Source organism: Mus pahari, chromosome 8 (assembly GCF_900095145.1).
Source record: "Mus pahari chromosome 8, PAHARI_EIJ_v1.1, whole genome shotgun sequence".
In the NCBI taxonomy this organism is placed as follows: Eukaryota; Metazoa; Chordata; class Mammalia; order Rodentia; family Muridae; genus Mus; species Mus pahari.
This window is the reverse complement of record NC_034597.1, coordinates 89,357,578-89,371,080: the sequence shown is the minus strand read 5'-3', so window position 1 is coordinate 89,371,080 and position 13,503 is coordinate 89,357,578. Positions and strand designations below refer to the sequence as shown.

Below are 13,503 nucleotides of genomic sequence, written 5' to 3'. Positions count from 1 at the left end.
AAGGAGACAAACATGTACATCTATAGACCTGCGTATCAGTCAGGCCGGATCATGCAGAGAGAATACCCAGCATGACCTCATCCATCTGTGAGGACACAAAGCAGTCCTTGTTTGGACATAGAGCATCTTCTCTGGCATGAGCTGTTCTTGCTTTTCGGTGGCTTCCTTCTATGAGTGTGCATGTCTAATTGTCTGCTTCTCAGAGCACACATTTATCTTCCTCATCCACCAGCCATTGGAGCAAGGCTGAGCCATTGAAGATGACTGATTTGATCTATTCTTTATGGAGGGTTTCCTGGTGGTCTCTGGAGTCAGAGGAGTTCCCATAGCCCCTTCTCTTTTTTTCACATCTTGCTGAAGCATAGTTGGGGAAAACAACAACAACAACACAAGATTCTGCTATTCCCCAGAGGAAATCTGTTAAAGACAATCTCCATGGGGACTGATTCTGACTGTCCAACACATGGCCATTTGAGATGTAAACCATCATCCCTCCAGTTGCCTTCTTCCTAGCAACTGACTGGCGATTTCATTGAGATCAGCACCTTCATATACAAATATATCATAGGACACTTCTGTATTAGGTTTCCATAGTCCTTAGTTTTAACTGTCTTGCCTCATGTCTCTCATCCCCTTTTTCCCTCTCCACTGCATGTGATTTTTCCTTTCCAACCTCACCCCATCCATTCCTAACTATCTATTCTATTTGATTTCCTAACTATATCTGTTTGTTTTCCCCTACTAACTTACTCTATACCTTACCTGTGTTGTTCTATGAATTGTAGCATTAAGGAAAGGGAGAAGTATAATTCTAGGTTCTGATATTTAGTCTTGTCCATCCCCCTTAGTTTCTGTTGCCCACTCTGGTCCTTAGGGGAGTGCCAGTGCTGGTTGTTGTCCAGTAAGAAATTCTCCTGGGATCCTGATAGGTGTGGCTACTGGAGATTCAGGTGAAATATGTTTCTAGGTACTGGGAGCTGATGCCTAGCGATGGGGAACTGCTGGATGTGAAGCTGAGAGAATCTACGGAGGAAAACCGGGTGTTCCACCAGGATCTGTTTATTTCCCTGGGAATGGGGGCAGAGAGTGAGGAGAGGTCGTAGCAGAAAGTCTGTTCCAGAGCTGAGGATGAGACGGGTGATTGGACTTGGAGGAATGGAGAGAGAGGGATCTGCAGTTAGTTTTCTTTTTTCCCTAGTCAGTGGCATGTAGGATCCCAGGGAGTGCCTGCTGGAGTTGGGGGCTGGCATGTAGGATCCCAGGGAGTGCCTGCTGGAGTTGGGGGCTGAGATAAAAGGAAGATCAGCACATTTCAAACAAAATTAGTTTTAGGTATAAAGCATTAAGTGTGCTGTGTTAGGAACAAAGTTTTGAAACGATATTAGTGATTAGGCTTCACATGACACAACTACTGATAATTTATCGGTCATAAATGTAAAATATTACTCTTTCAATTTTATCTGTCACTTTAAATTGTGTCAGCCAAGGTCTGTGTGCTATTAAATCTATAACACTTAAAATATTTCCTCATTAAGGGCACTGCTATAATTATTGCTTTCATCCAGGGTCCTGGTTTATATTAATAAATGTTATATAAAGTTCAATATCTGCTGCTGCTCATTATTTTCAGTCATGAAGTGGTAAGCAACATGATTTGTTGAAAAATGAGCACCAGAGTTCATGTAAGAAAAAGCCACCTTTAAAACAATGAAAAGTAAGAACAATGCTTATAACAGTATTTTATATCAGAGCCACATGCGTTAAGGGCACTTGCCTTCATTTGATTTACACTACTAATACTAACAGGCACAAAGGCACTTTCAAGAGGACCTATCCAGTAATTTTCAGTATATACAACTTACCCCCTGAAAGGCCACCATCTAGACTAAATGAGTACCCCTTTGAGATAGTGTCCATATAATTTTCCCTTGTGGTCTCCTTCATTGTTAGTGTAAATTCCTACTAAACCTGGAAAATCAAACCTTTAATTTTGACTCTACTAAAACTTCAATTACAAAACAAAACCACCAAATGAAATAACTATATTTTTGATTTCTCCAAAGTCAAGAGACCAGCACAATACTCCCTTACTCTAATATCTAATAAATATCCCAGTTGACATCAACATGCACACTGGAAGGTTGTAATTGTTTTAGTAGAATCATTCTTTTTATCTTAAAAGTCTGTGAAATTTTCATAGTTAGGATAACATCTCCTAGTCTTTCCGTCTTAGTATAAAGATGTAGAAATTACTGATTACATTTCATATGCCCTGTTGACTATAAATTTCAAAATCTCATATAATGATAAAAGTTGACTAAAATACAAAAATCAACTTCCGTAAATAGCAGTTCAAAATAAGAGAAATAAAATGGCTTTGCTACATATTTTGCATACCAAATGGTTTAATATAGCTATTTAATTTTGCAGTTTTGTTCATGGAAACTGACAGCATATGGTACAAATCAAAGGAAATAAGGCGTCTTAGTCTTAAGCATTAAGAGGATCTGACTGAAAGATGCTTTAACATAGAAAAGCACCTTCCCAAATGGAGTTATTTTGTTTTGGTGAGTGGTGTTTAATATTAAGCTTCCACACTTATCAAATATATTCTAGCTCTATTATCAAATAAATGCACAGATCTACTTCATCCACAAATAGAACAATTATGGAGCTTTTAAATTTTTTCCCATATAGCTTCCATTGTATAGATATTTGTACTCCACGAAGGTGTATCTTGATACAGTCATCTCAGTATTTTATCAGACTAAGCCAGATAGAAAGGGGATCCAGTAGAAAAAATTTTTTATATGAGCTAGGCACAGTATTACAAACTTTTAATCCCAACTACTGAAGAGGCTAAGGTAGGAGGAGGTTTTTGAGTTCACAAGTTCAAGACCAGTGTATAATATAGGAACCCTCATCTGTAGCAAGGAAGTAGGTAGAAAAGATGGACGAAAAGGAGGAAGGAGGGAAGGAAGAGGGCAGAAACATCAATGAAGTTCCAAACATAGTAAAAACATATTTCTCCGTTGTTTTGGGGGAAGACAGGAATTGAGGAGAAGGTTCCAGTGAAGAACACAAGCAATAGCAGTTGTACAGCCCACATTAATCATTCAATAAACATCACAACAAACCCATTATGAATCAAACTTTCCATGTGATGTTTCTGATCTTGCAAAAAAAAAAAAAGAAAAAAAAGAAAAAAAAAACTTATGCTACAGCAATGCAGGCCAGCCTTAGTCCAATAACCACTGACCTCTTAGAGTTAATTAAGTGAAATTTTCTATATCTATTTAAAATTTCTGTATTTCACTGCAGACTGCTGCATCTAGAATACTATAAAAGACTGTAGATTCCAGGTCATGTGACGATGTGGCATCTATGTCACAAGACAAATCAGATCATTTATATTTGGAAAAGCTGACTGAGGTCTCTTGCATAGTTCTATCTTAGTCGAATTTATTTTTCTTTATAGTATAATCTTTAAATTACTACTTTTAGACTTCCTGAAAATGAGGTAATAAGAAAAATCTCTAATCTTAAATTCTAGCTTGTGAATACAAACTCACAAAATTAACAGGGGAAAAACTCTATAAAATTAAGTGATTAAAAAGTAAGTACTACTTATCTGAGGGGAAGCCTGTATTTTCCTTTATTTTTTATTCATGTTTATTTTCAAAGGTTTGTGGATTTATCTACCATAAAAGTGTTTTAGTCCAAGAAATATCTTTTCAAGCCAATATTTTTTTTGAATGAAACTGAACATATGATCTCAGGATTACATTTTGACCCATGTCTGTCAATCATTAAAATTTGTGTTATTACAGTTATTTCTAAATTCAGAGATCCCTTGGTGTGCAACAGCCTGGAGAAGAATGTAATGTAATGTAATGTATAATTATGGTTATTCTTTACCATGACTGGAATAGCTCTATGATTCCCTCTTCTTCACAGATAATCAGGCACATAAGCTTTTGACATTCAACAATAGATGTCAAATCAAGGAACTAATTTGTCTGTTTTAACCTAGGTTGAGACATGGGATGACTGTGACAACCCAATTAGATATTCCCTCTTTCTCAAACAAGACTCTCAAAAACCAATTCTCCAAATAAAATTGAAGTCATGTGTTTTGGCAAGAAAAGGACGCATCCTTAGAACATTGGTTTAGGCATAACAATCAAATCATGAGTAGAATGAGGGTAAGTTTGGAAATCCAGGCTAAAATAATTATTCCATTTGACCAATGAAAACCGTCTCGAAACAAAAAGAAAGTAATGTTTCCAACATTACAGTACCCAGAGAAGTTTTCTCTCTTAGAATTGATAAATATGTTTGGAATTAGCATAATCACAATCATACCAATATTATTTGCTAAACCCCACATTGATTCCAGATAAATATGCACAATTACATTCCTTGCTACTATCCTTAGAGGCAAGTACTAGGTGTCATATTAATGAAAGAGATCATCATCACCTGAAAGTCACAGTTTTCATGGATAGTCTAGAAACTGTTTCTAGTTCGGTTTCTCTAAAAGTAAATTCAATTTCTGATCATTTGCCATTTGGGGGAAAAAGTAGCAGTCAGCTCTGTAGCATCACTGTGAAAGATTCAATCTTGTGTTTCCACTTTCTGAGGTTTTTTGTTTGTTTGTTTGTGTGTTTGCTATGTTTTTGTTTTTGTTTTTGTTTTTCAAGACAGGGTTTTTCTGTGTAGCCCTGGCTGTCCTAGAACTCACTCTGTAGACCAGGCTGGCCTCAAACTCAGAAATCCACCTGCCTCTGCCTCCCAAATGCTGGAATTAAAGGTGTGCGCCACCACTGCCTGGTGTGTTTCCACTTTCAAATAAACATTTACTTCTTTGTTTTTTGTAGGGGTAATGGTGAAAGTGTATGTGTGTGCTTATGTTTTTGTGAGTCAGTTCTCTCATTCTATCACAGAGCTTCCAGGAAGTGAACTATTATTAGACGTGGGGGCAAGCACCTCTACTTGCTGAACAATGTTGCTGGTCTTGTCTTTCAAATTTTGAGGTTGAAAGAAAATGAAATCTAACAGAATCAACACAGGCAAAAGTGAACATATGGATTAGGTTCTGTAGTCTCCTCTGCCTCTATTTACCACAAAACTAACCATAGATAACATGTAAACAAATGAGAATAACTGTATTAGAACAAAGCCTTATTTACAAAACTGAAGCAATATATTGGCCCAGCTCACATAATTTGCCAGTGCCCAATACTAGGCAGAGAACTTTCTTTCAGTTTTACAAGTGGTCTTTGCTCTGCCTTGAATCCAGTTATTAAGCACTTGACTCACCTGTGTCTGCTGTGGTTTCCTGTCATTTTTACTGGATTGAAAAGTTATCAAGAGAATACAATTGGAGAAGGACACTTTTGATACCCAGTCCTTGGGGTTCTATAATTTCCAGTTAAAATTATAGAAGCATATGGAATGTGTGAATTGGCGTTTAACAGACTGATTCCATTACAGGCTGCAAAATAACAGTTCAGAAGACCAGGCCTAAGTTTCTACTTCCCAGAAAGAGGCAAGTCAGTTACTGGAACAACCTCAGGCTTATGTAAAAGGGATCCTTCCCCAGCTTGCAAAAGGAGAGTTAGCCAAATTTGCAGTCAAGAAGTATAGAGTTACCCCTCCTTGGCATGAAGCAAGAATAGTTCATCTGAATCATAGCATCACCCAGACCACCCCGCTCCCCCCCAGAGACAAAACCCACCAATCAAGATATAAATCACCTACCCCTCGCTAATGTTCCTCTGTTTTGTCTTTAAAATAGAATCTGCAAATTCAATTGGGACCCCAATTCCACACCCCGGTGGAATTGTACCCTGCATGCATGAATGTGTTCAATAGGTGCTCTTTGTTTTTGTACACTGTTTGAGTATCAGGTATCTTTCTACAGCATTTCATGGACCCTAACACATAACCTTCAGTGAGATAAATTTTTAGACTATAAAAAGAAAGGAAGGAAAACTTCTTGATGTTTTCCCATGCCATCATTTTTTTTTCATTTTTAGTTAATAAAGTTAACATTTTAATCCAGCATTTTAATGATCTTAAAAACATTTTAATGACCAATAGGTTTGGGTATTAATCAAATAAGAATACATAAATATAAAAATATTCCCAAAGAACACAAGAAAAAAGAAAGACTCAACTTAGTATAGGAAACTTTGAATCCTGTACTCATAATCTATTTCACCTGAGCCTCTAAAGTTCAAACTAACTTCATAGTCTATATTTAATAAATTTAATATTTGTGTTTACAGAAAAATTAAGACTTGAGATTGTAATGACTCTAAGCCTTGCTATGGTTTGAAAGGTCTTCTCAGAGGTTTTCTTATTTTTAGGAATCTGCTCCTTTTTCCTTAATGTATAAGTTGCTTTTTTTTTTTTTTACTTTCTGTTTTTACTCGTGTTTCTTGTATCACATCCTTTGTCAACCACTGAATGTACAGATACTAATTCCATATTATTGTGAAAGATACAGAGATAATAGAAGAGTTTACATAAAGAGTTAAAGAGATTTTATTTGCAGAAATAAATTTTACAATCTGCAATGGGCTGGATAGAGACTTAAGAAAGCACATGGATTGATTCAGTCTAAGTCTGAAGATGTAAGGACCAGAACTGGAGAGGGCATAAATCCCTGTCCAATGGCAGCAGATGAGATGAGATATCCCCATCAAACTGAGCTGTGGGGGAGAGGCTACGGAGACAAAGCCTCCTTTTCCTCTCCTTCTCCAGTCAGGTTCCCAGTGCAGCAGATGATGTCCAGATACATGGTGAATACAATCCACCAAACCCAAATTCAATCTCATGTGAAATGCCCTCTCAGACATATATCACACAATGTTTACTTATCCCAGCACTCAGAAGGCGAAGGCAGGGGGGTCTCCAAGAGTTTGTAGCCAGTCTGGCCTAAAGAACAAGTTATAGAACAGCGAGAACTACACAAAGTGATCCTTTCTCAAGAAACTCTGAAAAAAATTTCTTAAAAATAATGTTTACTCTAGGTACCCCATGGCCACATTGACTTGAGACTTAAAATTTACCACCACAGAGAAGTTTTTTGTTTGTTTAGAACCTCATGTTATGTATACTTTTGAAACGCAATTTTCTGCTGCAATAGAGTAAATATACAAGACAGTCATTTAGTCACCCAAGTATTGCTTCTAGCACGCTGCTTTACCAGGAAAGGAGAGGAATCATGGAGGAAAGAACTTAATTAACATAAACTTGCATGGCTGCTGAAATGCATAAAGACTCACAGGTTCTTAAAGGTACAAAAGGCAATATAAACTTGGGAAATCAGACTACTTCAGTTTCCTGAAAGCAGAACCCTACCACAAATTCCTGGTCACTTACTTATCCTATCCCTAAGCTGAGGAAGAAGTAGGAGAAATTTTTAGCATTCAACGAATCGAAGTTATCCCTGGCTCTCATTGTTGTCAGTTAGCATGATGCTTTCAATTCACAAATGAATACAGCAGATCACTGGGTCTCACAATCCTTTCCTTCACATAAGACACAGTAGCCCCTACATACCTGAAGGGAAACTGTTTCCATTATCACATCTAGTTGAGTGTTTGAAACTGCAGCTATTAATAACCTTGTATAAATTTCCAATAAATACATATCCATAATAATACTAATTTGTTAATACAGTACAATGTGCCATGTACACCACTCCTGACAATGGAAAAGACAGTTAAGCAGTTAGAGGCAGGTAGCACATGCAATGTAGCAATGTTGGGCAGGGTATGCCTTATATCTTGAGTAGGTCAAAGCTAGATCATATGACATTCTGGCTTGTTGCTCGTCACGGTACATGATTTAAAACTTGTGAACTGTCTTTTTGGAAAGTCTGCATTTACTATCTTCAAGTGCCATCCAATTATTGGATCAGGAAAAGCATTATACACATAAAGAAAGACTGCTGTGTCACATACAAGCATAAGACTTTTCTACTAAGCCATAAGTAGAGGAGAGCTTAGAGAAGGCTGAACAGCCTTGGAAGTGCTCTATCATTCAGTTATCCAGGCTTAATGGAAGTTGTAGTGATCATTAATACTAATCACTTAAATATATACATAGTATTGAAAAGAAAGGAAATCAAAAATGTATTGCTATTTGACCTAGACTCTAACCTCCTAAACATGCTTCCCCAGTATAGATAATACTGTTCCTATTTCAATTGTCAAGCAACTTGAGATTTAATGTAACTTTTACTATGTAGGGCTGAGGTATCTCTGATACATTGATCTTCTCTGCTTCACTTTTCTCATCATTACATAGTATCTCTCATATATTACATAGTATCTATAAGAAAATAAAAACAGAATCGGTAGTCAATATAATAAACACATACAAGTGACTTAGAAAATGCCATGAGAGGGATTCAGTGGAGTAGGGAGATATGACACATTCATTTTTCTGGGCTCTTCCCTGAAACCTCACTCTTATATGAAAGGAATGCAGAAGAAAGTATTAAAAAGTGTGCAAACCTTTAAGCTAAGGGCACTGATGGCAGGGACACGAAAGAAGTAGAGCAACCTGACTACACAACGTCAGAAAGCAAAGAGTGAAAGGTTAGCTATTTGCAGAGCAGCAGTATGGGAGTGTAGAGTCCTACAGTGAAAACTACCTGTCATCAAAGGGTCCTAGGCAGCTCTAGAAGTGAGCAGCACCACTTAGCAGGGAAACGAAAGTAGAAAAAGGAACTGCGTTCTAAATTTATCTCAGGAGCTGCTGAACTCCCAGTTGCCTTGACCTCATGAAGCTATGCAGCTTGAAGACATTTCCTGTCCTCAAAGTCGGGAAATTCTGCAGAAGGTTCACAGCAGAGCCTACACTACACACAGGACACAGAACTCACTACACTTTCCAGCTGGCTTATCAAAGTCATTTTTTTTTAAATGTGTGTATTTAACAGAAGGCTTGTGGAGTCCATTGTAATTCAGAACTCAGAACTAACACATCTATAAATACATGACAATAGTCTGATTGTTTTTCCTTTGTGTATGTGATATGCTATATGCTTACACATTCATGTGTGTGAGTGTGGGGGTACACATGTCACAACATGCATGTAGTCAGAGGAAAAACCTTAAGTGTTGATTCTCACTTCCCAGCTTGTTTATCCTCCACTGCCTACACTAAACAGCTAGCCTGTAAACATCTAGGGATTCTGTTTCCACCTCATTCTTGCCATAGGAACACTTGACTTATAGCCATTTGCTACCACGGCCAGCTTTGCCTGGGTTAGGAGATCTGAACTCAGGTCCTCGTGACTGCCACGTAAATGCTTTACCAACTGAATCATTTTCCTAGAGCACGTGTATGTCCATTTTGATTTTAATTTTACATTTTAATTATGTGCAAAATTATGGATATGCGTTCCTGTGCATGCAAGTGCATCGCCTACAGAATCCAGAAGGCCTTGAGCCTCTTGGGTCTGAACTGGTCTAGGCGTGGAGAACAGGAGTTGAGTCCACTGCAAGAACACTATGAACCCTTAACTACTGATCTAGCCTTCAAGCTTTAATATATTCCAATTTTAGAGTACGATCTGCTGGTAAAAGCCTTTTGAAATTTATTCACCCTCTCTCATTTTGATTTTAGCTAGTATTTTTTAATAGTAATGATTATAGTGGGTTTTAATCAAATTTGATTCCTGAGAGAATTGCTGGGAACCATGGAGTACATAATATTTATTTTTCATGTATTATGCCATGCTTAGATAGATAGCTTCAGCCTGAATGAGTTTACTGCAAAGTGTACTTAGTTACAAATATTTATTTCTATGTATTCTACCACGGCTAGAGAGCTTCAGCCTGAACGAGTTCCCTGCAAAATGTACTTACCTACAAATGCTGCCTTGCAAGCTACTTCTCAAGGCCTAGTCACCACCAACGATTATTCCCTCTGCTGTGTCTTCCAGAAATCGGACATATTTGAGAGAGCCAGCAGAACTCATAGTGACTTAGTGGTCAGGTAGAAGGAGTCATTCCGTAGGGAATGAAAACGCGGCCTCCTGCCTGGAGAGATAGGTGCACTTACTGTACTTGAAAGGTGTAAGAATCAGAAGGGAGCTCTAGCTCCGCCCATTCCTGAGGCATTAACTTCAGTCTGTAGCTCAAAACGTACAAATAGGAGTCAAATATATATTGGATAAAGTTTGTATATTACTGAAGCCTTTCCTTTCCCTCTCCTGCACTCAAGACAGAACAATAGAGCTGGTTTCCCACTAATCCCTATTCTGTGAAAGTCTTTTTAACCTCATCTCAGGCAAAATTACCAGCAGCCCAGCTTTGCACAGTAGAGTATCCTAACCCTCTGCACCATGAATTTACTAAAATTCACTTAGTTCCGATGATGGCAGAGCCCATGATTACCGCTGTCCTGTTAGTAGTTAGAGTATTAAACAACAACAACAAAAAGAAAAGACGTAGTTTAATTAGGAAGATGGAGACACATATTTAATAACTAAGTATGAATGGCAGTTATGAAAATGTTTTGCCATGTTATCTATATTTTAAAATGACTTTAATTCCTCAAATTAAAAAAAATGGCAATAACAATATGCAACCCAATGCTGTGTAGGAAACACTTCATGAAATTCTCTATACATGAGTATTGAGAGATTGACAAGTCAAAATCTCACCCCCCAAGACAATGAGTTCTAATGAACAGATAGTTATAGGGTAGGGGGATGCTAAGGATACTAGGATTCCAGGAAGGTGCTGTGGGAGAGAACAATAGTCACATCTTTTTAGAGAACTAAGATTCAGTGGGAGATCCAAAGAGCTGCTATGTAAACCAGCTTCTAAATGGTCAGAGGGCTTCAACGAGTGAAGTATCTGAACTGGAAATTCAGAAGCAGGCTCAGTCAGGGGAATAAGTGATAAAACCTAAACAAAGTAGAACGTAAGAGTCACTACATTGTATCCCTTCAAGTAAGAAAGCCAAGATAAATCATTTCTCTTTCAGCCTCAGAAGAAATTTCTTATTTTGTGAATTAGTGAATATCAAGTGGATGTGGATTTGCCCGCATTATGGGCAAATTTTCCTAAAATATGACTTAGAAAGTTATAAAGTACATTTTTTTTTATTTTGAAGTAGAATAAATCTTAATGGTAACATGTTTGACCCTAACAAGAATCAGAGGAGTACCTGAGACTCCTGGATCAGAAGTCAGCCTAGGACCTGCTTATTCCTTAGTAGAAAATAAGTGCAGGGAGAGAAGAATGCTGTACTCACTGAACATCTGGACTGAGAAATGTTTGATAGGAAACGCTTGGCATGTGTACTTTCCAGATGTGAGCGTGTTGCATAAATCTGACTCTTTCTGATTTGTATGCAAGATGAGAGTTTCCTCAACATAACTCTCACAGACATTACTGTACGCTGCTGCTGTAAATTCCCCTAGTTAAACCATAGCATCTTTTATGTGTTTAGAAGATGCAAAGGCTGAAGGAAATGCACGTTTGGAGATCATTAGAATGCCTATTCGTTTTCTTAAAATATAATCGTCAAACCTAAATATAATTAGGTAGATGACCACGGCTTAAAATTACCAAGCATGCCAAATCCATTCATGTTTTTTGAAGAAATGTATATAATTCAATGTTTTCAGACAATTATCTGAGTAATAGGTTAAAAATAGCAAAATTCATGAACATGGTTACTCTTGTTTTAAGAACGGCAGGACAGTAGCATTAAAGCATTGGAATATTTTCACAAAACTGTGGGCTTCTCAAGGCAATACTGAGATAAGTTCAATATGGCTGAACACAACCTATAAGTAATACCCTGTGACAACTGTTACTTCATCCTTGGAAAATCAATGGCAGAGTCACCCCTCCAATGAAGAGAAGAAGGTAGATTGGAAATTCCATACTTTGGCCTTTTGCAAGGTAATTGGGCCAGTTTCTGAAGCCCTAAGCTACTTTCTGAATGTGCTCCTCAACCCTCCCCCGCCCCCGTCAAACTTCAAGTTTAATGTTTAATGTGGAGATATTAAGAGGTAGAAACTTTTAGAAGAACTTTGTGGATGGAATTGACCTCCTACAAGAGGTAAAAAGGAGATTTTTGCCAACTTTTGCAATGTTGAAGACATAGAAAGAGATGCTGCCTATGAAGAGACCCAGATCTCTCACTAAGGAACAACCCAATTACTTAATGTAGATCTTCTCAGACTTTAGATTTGTGAGAAACGAATCTCTCTCACTTATAAATTGCCTAACCTTAAGCATTTTGTCACAGCATTTTTATTATGATCTATGACATTTTGTTATAGCATCTATAACAAACTAAGACACCAGGCACTGGAATAGCACACTACTTATGCTACCCAAATTAATTTTTACTGAATGATGTGCCAGAGTGATCACATTGCTAACCCAATGCCTAATGAATAGTGGGGATTCAGTAAAATGCCTTTATCTTTCCTCTAATACGGCAACAAATTGAAGGATTGGGGTGGGCCTAAAAGAATATTTGGTTCTTCTGTAAGTCAATAAAAAGAATTATCCAGGAACAAAATTCTAGCTCGTTAGCAGTAAGAGGAGTTGCTTGAAAACCAACTTCCAATGTCCACAACACAATCTAGCACTCCTTCCATACACTCTTTAAATAAAAACAACTTCCATTTATCAATGACGCTCTGCCTTTGCTGACTCGGCTGTTTGCTTTATGGAGGGACAGAGGCATCACATCCATTAAACTTTCATAATAAACACATTGTCACTTCTGGAAGGGAAGAGAGAACCTTTCTGAGCAGTAATGAGGCCTAAAGTATTTATCCCATCATTGGCAGGAAGAGCACATACCCACTTTGAAGCAATTTACATTCTTTGTATACTTGCGAACAGGAATCCAACATTGCTTGATTTTTATTATTACGAACATAGATCTCTTCAGCATCTGTTGAATCATATTTATATCCATCACGTTAAACACAGCTGCTGGGCCACAGGAAAGTAGGGGGAAGGAATAGAGGGAGAGGAATTTTTCCCCAAAAAGGTGGAGCTTGGGAAAGAGAGAAAATAGATTTTTATTGTTGTTTAACGTAATTAGCTTCAGGATTTCAGGGAACAATTGTGTACTAGACAGCTCTACAAGTGTGAATAAACGCCCCGTTTAGAAAAATAAATACTTTTCAGGCATTTTTTTAGCCAGGGAATACTAGAATACCATATTATCATTTATATATATATATATATATATATATATATATATATATATATATATATCTTAAATATATGTATTAAAAGTATATACATATATACTTTTAAATTCTATCTTTTAAAAATTGCTTGTTTTTATTATACCTCCACTTTTTTCTTTCTCTATAGATAGCATGAAAACTGGTCATATAGCATACTATTTCCTCAAACTCTGTCTGTACCGGTTTGTCAGTGTCTGTGTGTGTGTGTGTGTGTGTGTGTGTGTGTGTGTGTGTGTGTGTGTGTGTGT

General features: G+C 37.3%; 1 pseudogene; it reads right to left on the bottom strand.

Moving 5' to 3' along the window:
* Positions 1-212: 212 nt before the first annotated feature.
* LOC110325960 lies at positions 213-487 on the bottom strand (annotated as a pseudogene).
* Positions 488-13,503: the final 13,016 nt, after the last annotated feature.